Source organism: Meles meles, chromosome 17, assembly GCF_922984935.1.
Source record: "Meles meles chromosome 17, mMelMel3.1 paternal haplotype, whole genome shotgun sequence".
Taxonomy (NCBI): Eukaryota; Metazoa; Chordata; class Mammalia; order Carnivora; family Mustelidae; genus Meles; species Meles meles.
Genome location: NC_060082.1, coordinates 30,010,921 through 30,024,973, shown reverse-complemented (window position 1 = coordinate 30,024,973; position 14,053 = coordinate 30,010,921). Strand labels below are relative to the sequence as shown.

General features: G+C 38.8%; 1 non-coding gene across 1 annotated transcript; it reads left to right on the top strand.

The window, feature by feature from the left end:
- Positions 1–13,346: 13,346 nt before the first annotated feature.
- On the top strand, positions 13,347–13,419 carry TRNAK-CUU. The gene has a single exon. It is a non-coding gene; the product is annotated as a tRNA-Lys (tRNA).
- The last annotated feature ends 634 nt before the right edge of the window (positions 13,420–14,053 follow it).

Sequence of the window (14,053 nt, the reverse complement as noted above, 5' to 3'; positions counted from 1 at the left end):
TTCAACACGTTATGGTCTTTTCAGCCACAGAGCCCTGCACGGGGTATTTCCTCTCCCCTGACCACTCCACTCCCACTAGGGAACCCTTATACTTTTCCTTCTCCTTCTGAGCCAGCTGTCACTTGCCTAATGCCCTGGGGCCTGGACCAGGAGGGGTTCCCCTGGGGCATTCTCTCGCAGAGCTGTGGATACCTTTCTTTCATAGCACTTGGCCAGTGTAATCGTGTTGAATCCAATTCTAATTCTACATTTCTCCCTATAATTTATTTCACTTTGTGATTTACTGCAAACGTCATGAAAACAGGAATAAGGTCTGGCTTTGTTCACCCTGGTATTCCTACCACCTACCACATTACCTAGCACGCTTAAGGCACTCGGTTGAATATTCACCACAAATATCTTAATGTAAATTAAGTATCTTAATTTAAATAAGACATAGTATCTTAATTTAAATAAGTTGTCCCATAATAACTTGAAATGTTGTCATATATTCCCCTTTTTCTTTTTTCAGTCCTTTTTCAATTTTTCCTTAAACCCCTTTTACATTTTCTCACTCCCTCAACCTCTTTTAAATCTTCTGGCATTTGCTTCCTGTCCTCTGTTATCAGAAACCTTATTTGGTAACATTTAAGGTAAGTCGAATACCACCTTTAAACCACTCTCTGAGTATTCCTGAGTCTAGGGAAAAATCCAAGTTGTGACTTTTTCTTCTGTGTTTCTCATACGGAGTGCATTTTTCTCTTGCATCCTCTTTTACCCCCACCCCACTGGCAATTACACCAACCATCACCCAGGGGTGACTATGAGCCTACAGGACCCATCTTCACTACAGACTGTTTCCTCCTTCTTTAAGTATGTGTTATAGAACTTTAGGAGCTGTTGGATCTAGTAGATAATGAGCTTATGGTTATGACCTCAGTTATGACCTCATCTCCAAAATACCCCACCTCCCAGCTTTCCAACAGGGACATCTGACATGTACTTAGCCTCCTGTACTTCTCCTCTGAAGCACTCCCCACAATTGTATTTAAACACTTATTTTATAATTAGTTGCTTAATATCTGTTCTGTCCCACAATTAAGCCCTTCAGCCGCTTGTCAGTTACATCCACAGTGCCAGGCACAACAAAACTCAATAAATAATATTGAATGAATGAATATAATTAACTGAGGTAACAATCTGGCAGATTGTCCCACTTGGTTATGCTTTTCTCTAGGCCACTAAATAATCTCATTAAATTTGATCATTGCTATACATTAAATGCTATCATTAAATATTACTAATACTTTGGGCACCTGGGTGGCTCAGTCAGTTAAGCATCTGCCTTCAGCTCAGGTCTTGATCTCAGGGTCCTGGGATGGAGCCGTGTTGGGCTCCCTGCTCACTGGGGAGTCTGCTTCTTCCTCTCCCTCTGTCTCTCCTCCCCACCTCCCCTTTAGCTTGTGCTCCTTCCCTCTCTCTCAAATAAATAAATAAAATCTTTTAAAAAATAAATATCAGGGACGCCTGGGTGGCTCAGTGGGTTAAACCTCTGCCTTTGGCTCAGGTCATGATCTCAGGGTCCTGGGATCAAGCCCCGCATCGGGCTCTCTGCTCAGCAGGGAGCCTGCTTCCTCCTCTCTCTCTCTGCCTACCTCTCTGCCTACTTGTGATCTCTCTCTGTCAAATAAATAAATAAAATCTTAAAAAAATAAAAAATAAAAATAAAAAATAAATATCAGTAAACAGTAACACTGAATTTAAGTAATTATGTTAAATAAGTTAAAAAAATTACACTTAAATAGAAACTATAGAATTTTTTTAAAGTTTTTTTTTTTTTTTTTTTTTTTTTTAGTAATCTCTACACCCAGTATGGGGCTCAAACTCACGACCTAGAGATCAAGAGTTGCACCCTCTTCTGATTGAACCAACCAGGTGCCCCAAAACTGCATAATTTAAAGCAACATTTCAAGAAATGCAAAAATGTAGGTATAATTACTTTTCACATCCATCTTCATTGATTTTGATGGTTACGTATCTTTCCCACGTTTCCCCTTAGGTTTGAGTAAAAGGCATCATACTTAGGATCTTCTCCATGTCTAGAATTTCAAGTGGTTTCAAGAGTTATCGTAAGCATCTTCCCAGAGATTCAAATACAACAAGAATTTGAATATTTCCTCCATACCAAGCACAGTATCAAATATTTTATTTTCTCCCTATTAGACCTCTCCAGAGTGGAGGTTCTTTCTAAACCCAGCAAGGTTTCTCTTTGGCTTCATGTCTGTAAGGTGGAAAACGGCCTTTCAAAAATTTCTAAGCAGCTCTTCACACTTGCAATTTCCTCTGTTTTGTTTGCCTCCAGAAAAGGGAGGTTTAGAACAACCCTTGAATTAAAGAGTTAAATATGATTCCTGAAAAGCCCATGTGTATGTATTGTTTCTTTGGAAGAATGATAGTTTCCCAAGATTTGGAAGAAAATAGAAAAAAAAAATCACAAAAGCTAATAGATTCCAGTCAAAGAGAAAAGCCACTGAAAATACTTAAAACTTAACTAAAAGGAAAGGTAATTGGGAAAATATGTTTCAAATAATATATGCGAGATCCTACTTACTGTTCATGAAACCCCTCATAGATACGGTGCGCACTCCACCATCCACGGTAAGCCCTTTGGCATGTAAGTGACCTGCATCCCCACCAGAGCAGACTTCCTGTCTTATTCACCTTTCTCTTCAAAACATGGGCACACATACATGTGCAAACACACATGCACACACACACCCCTAGCAAAGAACCTGGCACAGAGCAGACTTTCCCAAATTTCATTAAAGCCAAACTAAACTATCTTAGTCTATTTAACTATAAAAAGTACAATTAGATATTTCACATGCAGTGAATTATGAAAAAGTAATTTTTTATTTATATAGATGTGAAACTACTTACTCAGATGGGTGTTAGACCTGACGTAATATGCAGAACTTCCCAAATACTTGGGTTTTTTTCCCCACTAAATCATAATTCTCTATTATCGCTAACAGCAATATTTTAGTTTATTTCTTTAACTTATAGGAATAGGAAGATAAATTATTTAGAAATGATTTAAAATGACCTCAAATAGGGATGCCTGGGTGGCTCAGCTGGGCAAGCGTCCGACTCTTGATTTCGGCTCAGGTTATGATCTCAGGGTCCTGGGATCGAGGCCTGTGTCAGGCTCTCAGCTCAATGGGGAGTCTGCTTCAGGATTCTCTCCTGCCCTCTGCCCCTTCCCCCAACTCGAGCGCATGCATGCAGTCTCTCTCTCAAATAAATAAATCAATCTTTTAAAAAAAATTACCCCAAATAGGAAGGCACTGGGCATATTTTATCAACCCTATTTTGCTATAGTTTTCTATTCTCTTGTCCCTGAGATAAAATGTTCAATATTCCAAAAGGGAGATAATGTGCTTCCACTGCAGTAAAGCCGGAGAACTGGGCTATGTAAATCCTGTCCTCCGTTTTCCCTCTTGGATATTCCATCAATATCAAATCATATATATATAGCCCTGACACCCTGGCTGGGATCCTCACAATGTTTTGCTTTGATAGCGGGCTGCCCCTCCCCCTCCCCACCCTCCCCGCTACCCCCATCTGTTATAACTCTAAGATAGCAAAAGTTCGTGGAAGGTATGTCATCCTCCTTCCTTGAGCTCCCTTTGGTGCCCATCGCCGTGCTGCAAACACAAGGGGACGATTCAGGCCAGAACTGCTTTTGCTTTGTACGAAAGAGTATGTCACAAGATGTAAAGAAGAAAGAGTTAAAATCAACTATGAAGGAGAAAGAATAAGGTTATACTACATTTAGAGTATGAAGTTTGGTGATGTTTAAAACATAAATGTAGGGCGCCTGGGTGGCTTAGTCATGAAGCATCTGTCTTCAGCTCAGGTCATGATCCCACCAGTCTGGGATGGAGTCCCATATCGGGCTCCCTGCTCAGCGGGAAGCCTGCTTCTGCCTCTCCAGCTCCCTTGCTTCTGTTCCCTCTCGGTATCTCTTTCTGTCAAAAATAAATAAAATCTTAAATAAAATAAATAAACCATAATTTTAACATTAAAAAAATTAATCTCATAAAAGAAAAAATGAAACCAGCATATCTTATCATACATAACAGCGTTAGCTCTTATTTTTGAAGTCACCAATATTTTAAAATCCTAATGCTATCTACACACCTGTATCAGACAATTTTTTTAAGTAGCAGTAATTAAATTCAACAACCATTTGATTAGCTTCTTGTGCAAGGCATGACACCAGAAGCCAAAAGGAGCTCAGAGATGAAGATGACTTGCCCTTGCTTTTTTTTTTTTTTGAAATGTCTTTTTTTTAAAGATTTTATTTATTTATTTATTTGAGAGAGAGTGTGAGAGAGAGAGCGAGAGCACAAGAAGAGGGAGGGTCAGAGGGAGAAGTAGACTCCCTGCCAGGGAGGGAGCCTGATGTGGGACTCGATCCCAGGGCCCTGGGATCATGACCTGAGCCGAAGGCAGTCGTTTAACCAACTGAGCTACCCAGGTGCCCCGTCCTTGCTTTTTTTCAATTTTTTTAAAAATTGAAAGCATAATAAATAATGACATGGAAATAACTGTAATAGAAGCAGAAGTTTAGAATTAAAAAAACGAGTATGGTCGCATACAAGGCATAGATGGGAAAATTTTATGAAAGAGGTGACCTTTCAACTGGACCTTGAAGAATTAGCAAGACTTTGACAGACAAAGGGGGAAGGTATTCCAGGCACCACGAACTAAATAACATCATGGAAAAAAATCAATAAAACCCATGCCTGTGTTGATGTTTCTGTTCTCAACTGAATGGTCACTTCAGCTACCTGAAGACTGTTTCTCTTTCTTTGAGTTGTTAATCTAAGGCCGTGCTTTTGAGAGGGGCTATTTTTATTTCCAGAAGTATCAGCTCCCAAACTAGAGATTGGTCACTGTCACCAAATTATAGCCGAACAATTTCACATGGGACTAGCCTCATGTGAGCTGGAGATCCATGGAGAATTTGGAAGTCTGTAAATCCCCAGAAATTAAAAAATTTAGGAAATCTAATCAAGGGTGCCCGGGTGGCTCAGTCGGTTAAGTGTCTGCCTTTGGCTCAGGTCATGATCTCAGGGTCCTGGGATCAAGCCCCACATCAGGCTCTCTGCTCAGCAAGGAATCTGCTTCCCCCTCTCCTTCTGCAGCTCCCCCTGCTTGTTCTCTCTATCAAATAAATAAAAAAAATTTTTTTTAAATCTAATCAATCACACTGAAAGGCAGGGCAGCATACAGTCTCAAGTGCAAAGGTTCTAGAAGAGATGACTGCAACCAGCTGTAAACTAACATTTAACCTAGTTCCAAGTCATTATCCGTTTTGAAACTTTCATCAACTGTTCTTAAAGCAATAGGCTCTGTCCCTGTGATACATAGTAGGTGTTCAGAAAATATTAGCTAGATGACAGACCTTTTCTTACATGACTTTTGTGCCCACTTTGTAATTAAGGTTGCTGAAATATTACATAAAAAGAACCTGCTCTGAACACTGAATTCTACACTTATTTAATGTCTTCTACGTCCAAAGCACTGGGAGATTGTAGACCTGTTCGGTGTGTAGAATGGTTTCTCATGCAGTATCTTATTTGATGCTTACAACAATCCAGAGGGATTAGTAGGGCAAATCCCACTACTCCTATTTTATGGATGGGACTACGGAGATTCACCAAGGTCAGGAGACTCGTCCAAGGTCAGAGAATTAAACCATGGCTTAGACTTAGATTTGCTCTCAGTCTGCTTTCCACAGGGTCACACAGCTTTTGTACATTAGTGCCTTTCTTTGACTAGTCTTGATTCATACTCCTTGCATAATGAGACTTGATTTATGTAGCAAATAATTATTACTATCTGTTCATATCTATCCATCTCTGTATCTACCTATCAAGAGAGGACTATACGTAAACAGAAAGCATAGAAGCAATGGCATTTTTCTTTCAAATGCAAAGACAAACTTCTAATAAAAAATTCTGATGAGAGCGCAAATTGGTTTAAGCTTAATATTATTGTAATGTTCACAAACATATTATAGAACACTCAGCTGATAGCTTAGCTGAACACCTTAACGTTTTTCCCGAAATCCCTTCTCATCATCGCTCGAATCGGACCAGTGACATTTCTGTGCATAAACAACATGCAGTGCTAATTGTACGCGTAACACAAAATGTTCTCAAGTTGTCTTTGGCCAATGGACTGAGAACAAGGAGCCTGACTTACATTCCACAGATCTAAATAATAATTTGGTGGTTAGCTCATTACAGGGAATGTGGTAGTGTAAAACAACCATAGTACATCTATTCTGGGATTTTAGGGTTTCTACAGAATCTGTCCATGATTTGTTTATGATGTAGACATGATTGACTCTGTCAGTTACTAATAAATGGTAAATAAAAAAGTAACCTGTGATATTAAAGTACTACATTAGCTACATTGTGATTAAATTACAGTAACACCGCCAGCTATAAACCTTTATAGAATCTTCTCAACCATGCAGTAATTCTCCTAACTATACTATTATGTAGAGCACAAATATTTCTTTGTAAGTCCAAAGCAATACATCAGGGAAGCGTTTACTGCTGAAGCTAGATTGAGAGTAAATGCATCTTGGGTTGCTATGAATAAAAGCTCTAGCTTCTCATTACTTTATGACAAGACACAGAAATTCACTTTACTTTTCATTTAAGCTTTTCGGCTTCCGTTTATAGATGTATGCCTTCACGCTTTTATTCCCTTCTTGCTTCAGCCGTACGTAATAAATGATTATAAATTTTCACATTTGACCACCTCTCTGCTAGTCTCATGCTTAATGCACAAAGTTAGGAAGCCGCAGGTAAAATTTCACAAACACTTTTATTTATGATGTTGTCCTTGGTAACGGAAATTTCAATGTACTGAAATGAAAAGTATGATTAAAGGGATACGACATCCTGACAAGGATAGTAGAGGGCAGCCTTCTATTTCCTACTGAAAATATATAATACTTTTTTGACATCAATTTCATAGAGAATAGACATGGGTTCGTCGTGGAAAAAAAGACACAAACATGTTTCTAACTTCAGTCTTCTTGAATTTTCACTTTTATAACTTATATTAGAAATACCTTATCTGCATGATGAGCTCACGATATGAAAAATATCTTATTATTAAATTACTATTATTAAAATTTAATATCAAGGACCGAACAGAAATTGGGGAAAAATAAAATCTGGAATGAAAGAATTCCTTTTCTGGAAGGCAATATATGGAAAAAGGTACTTTTTCCCCCACTCCTGTTTTAGTTATTTCAGTAACTGATTTGATTATTTTAAATCTCTATGTGGCAAAAATGCGACCAAATTGGAAAAGTTAGAAACATTCATAAAGAAACATAGTTAGCCTCTTGTGTATTTCCCCCAAATTACTATCAGGCAAACAAAATGCAAGGCAAGTGTGTCTACTTATCATAACAATAATATGTGAGTGCTTGAGGCTATGAGTTACCTTTTTCCTACAACTTCAGGGAAGAAAAAACCCAAATAATGGTTAGCACTTCCTCTGGCAAAATCACTTCTCAAATTAAATTCTGCTGCCAAAAAGTGCAGTTTCTGTGCCTGGAAATTAGAATTGCTTCAGACACGCTGGTTTCCCTCACAGTCTTACTCTGGTCTCCAGCCAGTTAATAAAATGTGTTATCAGTAGATTTGAGTTCAAGGATCATTATAACTCCTTCAGCCTTGTTCTGCCACAGCAAGGCGTTGAGAGCTATTTCCTACTCAATGAAGGAAGATATAACATCTTGATTTCAAATCTCTGGAAATAAGATACTGTGGAAACCTTAAAAAATATATATCCTCTTGATTTCGTATCTATGGAAATAAGAAACTGGAAACTCACTTTGAATGGCTGCAGACTGAGCCAGAGATGCGGCCAATCTCTGCGCATTCCTAACTGGATAATCTTTAGAACCTTCCATGACCCCGATGCACGCAGAGTGTGTCTACTGACTTTCCACACTGTGCAGAGCACAGCACTAAGCCCCGGGAAGGAGCGGAGACCCACAGAAGAGCATCAAGCATAGCTCTTGTCGTCCAGCAGCTTACAGTCTGGCAAGGGAGATAAGACTTGCAGGCAAATAACTAAAATTACAAGTCAGCAAATAATCAGAGCCATATGAGCAGCGAGGTAAATGCCACGAAATTACATCGCACTGGAAGGGCCGAGTGTAAATGCCATCTGGTAGTTGCAGGGAGTTTGGGTGGTCCGCCCATCGGTCTCAGTTCATGGCTCGGGCAGAGGTCAGTAAATTCAGTAGATCTGAGCGCTGCCAGTTAAGGGCCAAGAGCCAAAGACCCTGCAGCGTCCTTGATGCTGCGGACAGATCCCGAGCACGGGCAGAAGAGAGAGGGTAGGAAAAGGGAGAGGGATGATAATCTGGAGAACCGCAGGCGAGAGCAGACAGACAGCACCCACGGCAGCAAATGCTCAGTGCTGTTTCCCTTACGACACGGGACGTGCTGAAGAAATCCTTGAAAGGTACTTTGGGTTTTGCATTAATGAAAGGAAAAGATTTTAAAAGCCGAGGCAGAGGACTTGCTGTACAATGCATGTCCACTGTCGTTACATTTTTAAGCAACTATTCGACTGCTCTATGGACTAAAAAAAAAAAATCGAGTCTGTGCAGCATTTCAACAACCTCACAGCTTTCTTCAATAACTGTTCCTACAAATACTTTCTGACAGCTTCCATTTGTTGCCCCGCGATTGCAGAACCCTGAAAAATATATTATGTCTCATGTCAGTTATAAAAATAACACCACAAATTATAACCAAAACAAAATTACCCAGTAATTATCATTTAGATGTCCATTTGAATCCTTTTCAGAATTACTGTTACTTTAGTCTGCCATTATGAGCCAGACAATTTAATACAAGGCACACCAGAGGGGTTTATTTAAATCTTACTGCTTTACCATGTGCTACAATAATATCTGAAATCTACCTTTCCGAGCACTCTGAGTGCCTTAATCTCAAGAACACTTCTAAATACATTCAATACTTACAGCCTTAGATTTGACAAAAATAGGCATGGTAAACATGTGGTGTCAATTATGGGAAAAAACTGAACAAAGGTTAGAGGCATAAGAACAGAGCTCACACTTTCTTTTAACTTGTTAATGTCTCTGACCCTTTTGTCCCCCCCCCCCAAAAGTCACTTTAATCAACATTATATGCATTTCATTCCGGCCTTCCCATTTAACAGCCTGTAAGAAATGTTTGGCTATCAATTATACACATCAAGTTGATATGCTGCAGGACTGGGGGGTCATTTGTGCTTGCAATTAGATCTGAGAGGGCTTGAGGAGACCCACATGGTTAGCAAGGCTTCCTCTCTCCGCCCCACTCAGCCTTTTTGAAACTGCAAGAGATGAGGAAGCTTCATTAAACTTATCTAAGACCTCTTTTCTCATCCTAGGAATTGAAAAGCCATGATCTTTAAGTATAGTGAGTTTCAGATCTAGGGCCTTCCTTTCCAGTTTTGTACTATCCTCTCTCCCACCATATTCACATAGCCATCAGTCACACACACACACACACACACGTTTTAGTTAAATACATTTAAAAATTGATTCTGGACTTGCTTTGAGTCTCATCTGAAGGCAAAACAGTCATCCAAGGGTGAGTCTGGCCAGATACCTGTAGTGCTGGTGGAAGACGTGGGTCAGCGCACAGAAGCATCCCATTTATAACCACGGACCAGGGTATAACACATCGGGGCCACATCACTGCTTATATCCTCTTAAATGATCTAAAATGATAAGGAGATATTCTCAGTTAAGTGGTCTTGAACGGGTGTGCCTTCAGACCCAACTCCACCACTCAATGTCTATGTTAAAAACGCACAAACAGAAGGAAAAGTATCTTATGTCCACAGTGTGCTAGTAGATATTTTAAATGGTGTTCTGTGTACATCGGAAGACCAGGCTAGGGCTCCAAAGCAGATCAATATTTGACTTCTTTTATTTATTCCTGTCCTTCTCTCTAACCTCTGAGTCTCAGGTAAGAGGACCCACCATCCACTGGATTTCAAAGCAGATTTTTAAAAAAAGATTTCATCTGCGTGAGAGAGAGGGAGAACCCAGAGTGAGACGGAGAAGCAGACTCCCCCTGAGCAGAGATCAAGTCCCAGGACCCTGAGATCATGACCTGAGCCAAAGGCACACACTTAACTGACTGAGCTACTCAGGTGCCCCTCAAAGCAGATTTTAAAAGATACTCCTTCAACATTCCTTCATTCAACAAATGTTTACAGAGTGTCTCCCATGTATAAAACATGGTGCTTGGTGCTGGCTTAGATTTATTAGTAATATTTTTTGAATATATACTGTATGTTGGAGTCAAAATCGTCTCTATATGATACAGTGCCTAATCCCAAAAGAACACCCCCCTAGGTTGAACAGTTTGAGGAATTAGGAAAAAATAACTCCAAAAGCCAATTAGGGGTAGCCATCCAATCTTCAGCTTTACAGGTGGGGAGGCTAGGAGTAGATTTTGATGTTCACAAGCATATTAACGTACAATTTTCAAATGCCATGGTTTGGCTGATGCACAGAACATTAGAATGTTTGGAGACGGCTGTGCGCAAGGAACATCTTTAACTGATGCACTTTTTACCGCAGCATTGTACTCCGCGGTCTCTTCCTCTGTGTGTTAGCTTGTTATAGTAAATAGTGGTGTGTATGGCAAAAGAAGGAGAGGAAACATATAGAGATGACTTTCTTAATATTATATTCTTTTATGATGTTAGTGCCTTTGGCTTTGCTCCTGAAAGCCTATGTTCGTCTCATGCTTGTTTTCAACATACTAATCTAATGGATAAACCATTTTTATTAGAGGACTTTATATTGATGAACTGGAAATACTACTTTCCATCCATAAGTCTAATTGTGTATACCCTTTGAAGGTAAATGCCCACGTAGACTGATTTTCTATTAGAAATGAGTGTTTTGTTTGTTTTAAGGGAGTTTTAAAAAATCGTTTCTTGTTATAGATCCAATTGTTTTTAAATATGTTTTAAATGTCAACATAGAGGAATCTAATAGTCTCCTACGGTTATAATCTCCCATTAATGTCCTCATGGGCTTAAAATTTGTCTGTATATCCTCCAAAATGTTGAAGTAAGTGGGACAAACCAGCTCACAAATAAATTAGCATGTCTGTTTTCCAATTTGATGCCGATTATTTTTTGATGTTTAATACATCTGAGATTCCATAAAAGTTTAACCTCCAAATAAAATGTAGTAATCACATATTCATTGATTAGGTTTTATTACAAATAGTACCCCAAGGTTCTGTGCAAAAAAAAAATATTACAAACTTCCTACAAATGAACTTGGAATATTTTATCTGGTTTAAAAAAGAGCTAAGAGGAATGGAGTCTAGATAAGCTTTGAAAACCTGAAAATACATGGTCATAGAAACAAGGAAGAAAAGAAGTTCCTGGGTTCCTCTTTCCCCTCCAGGAGAGTTGGAGCATATGCCTGAGTTATTACAATGCATTGATCTGACTCCAACCTGAAGTTACTAAGGTTTTATAAGGCTGCAATAAAGCTTTCTTTGCATTAACCAGCCAAGCACATAAACATTTTAATGAACTGTTTTTACATGGTTCATTGGGCAGCTACCAGGCTTCTATAATACAAATCACATTCCGCTTTCTCATGATGGTTGTACTTTCTCAGTTTACCAAATGCAAATTGAATATCATGGCTATGGAGCCTCATCAAATACTTGATTATTCGAGCATGAGAAATTCTCAGCCTGGAATCTGCTGTGTTCTGGGATAGTCGCTCAAAGGGCTGAATCTCAGAGAACTGCAACTCTCGACGTTCCAAACCCAAAGTGAAATTTATCATGATAGTCATGGAGACCACTTAAAAAAAAAAAAAGCCCCTCAAAGTCACCACATCGTTGAAATGGTTTAAGGCAATGAATGACAGTATTACCAGGAGGACCAAGTAGCTGAATCACCATCAATCACAAAGAGATGGGATCCCCAAACTGATATTTCTCTTAGTGACCTGAAGGCTGGAATGAATTATTGAACTCAATACCGATGCAGATCAAATCTCCTCGGAATAATTAAGTATCATTACTGACAAACATTTGTGTGCATTCTAGTCAACACTTAAAGTAACACTAAATTATTAAATATTTATTACGTCTTCTGAGAGCTTTATGACACTGTATGTATTTTTAAGATTAAAGATTAGCCCAACACATAATTTAATAATGAATGCAAATTATAAATGAATATTTAACAAACCATACCACATTTTATGTCTTAACATCTCTTCTGCCACTGAGATGACTGAATGAGAAACGGCCACATGATGAATTGTCCTGCTGCCTAATGCCCCAGGGAAAACAAGGTGTTTTCACCTTGATGTGGCCTTTAAAATAAATTAATTTGTTAACATTTAAAAATGCAGTGTAACAGATGACATAAAACATTTATAAGACAGTTTATGACCCAACCAACCATGTTCTAATCCAATAATATTTATTAAAACATTTTATTTCGCTAATCATTTCATGGTCAAGATTTGGAAATGTTTGTTTTTCAAGTTGAGTCAAGAATTTAAATGCTACTAATGGTACCATAAAGATGTTATATGGTGTTAATATAACCCGAGTATTAAAAATATAATGAATTTGCTATTTATGAACCATTAAGTTTTACCTTACCCCCAGAATAAATTTTATATCATTACAGACCTATTAATACACCCTTCTCTGTTTTTGCATCCTCCTAATTCCATCTACTACCTGCTCTAAGATATATTTGCAAGACAAATTTAGAAATATATGAAGATAAATCAGATTTTTATTTTTTTATTTATTTTTTGCTCCGGAAAATGTGTTTGTCTTGAGCACAGAGTAGGCAGTGGTTCTTTCCCACTTGAATTTATGGTTATCACCTTAGTGTTTCTGAATAAGCCAGGAATCCCAGCATATATTAAGACATGGGTCAGATAATTCCCTCCAGTAAAAGTTTCAGCTCCTCTGCTAAACTAAAACCTTGAAAGAGGGCTTTTTTACCATTACTGAAAAATTAAAGGACCTCAGATTTCTTCAACTATGCACACCATTTAACTCAGTGATTCTGGGACTAAAACATAGAGGAAATCCTAGTTATTAAAATGTTTATACATATAAACATATCTGCCAGTAAAACATTGGCAACAACCCAAAATATGAGCTATGGGGTAACTCTGGACCACCCACTAGACAGAATATTATATAGTCATTAAAAACCTTGTGTCTGGAGGTGCCTGACTGGCTCAATTGGTAGAGCATGGGACTCTTGATCTCGGGGTTATGAGTTCGAGCCCCATGTTGGGCATAGAGATTACTCAGTAACAAAAACTTTATAATAAACAAATAAAATATTGTCTCTGTATCATATTTAGGACCATAGCAAATGCTATGTTTTAAATAGAATGCTAAGGTGGGATGGGGGAGAAGTTTAAAGATGCAAAATTGAATCTGGTACCTGAGCAGACTATGTCGAAGTAAAACAAAATCCTAAAAGAAGAAGAAAACTATAACACAGGCAGCAAGTATGAGCGGTTACTTTTATTTAGTGTCAATGAAATAATGTATATAGTATATGAAATCCTTTAAAACAAAATATTGTTTTTAAATGAAGTAAGGAGTTTGGGCCACCTGGGTGGCTCAGTTGGTTAAGTATTGGACTCTTGATTTCGGCTCAGGTCATGATCTCAGGGTCGTGAGATCGAGCCCCCGGCAGGCTCTGCACTGAGCGTGAGCCCCTTTGGGATTCTCTGTCCATCTCCCTCTGCCTCTCCACCCCCCTACTCCCCACTGCTTGTGCATACGATTGCTTGCTCTCTCTCTCAAAAATAAAATAAAATAGGGGCGCCTGGGTGGCTCAGTGGGTTAAAGCCTCTGCTTTCGGCTCAGGTCATGATCCCAGGGTCCTGGGATGGAGCTCTCTGCTCAGCAGGGAGCCTGCT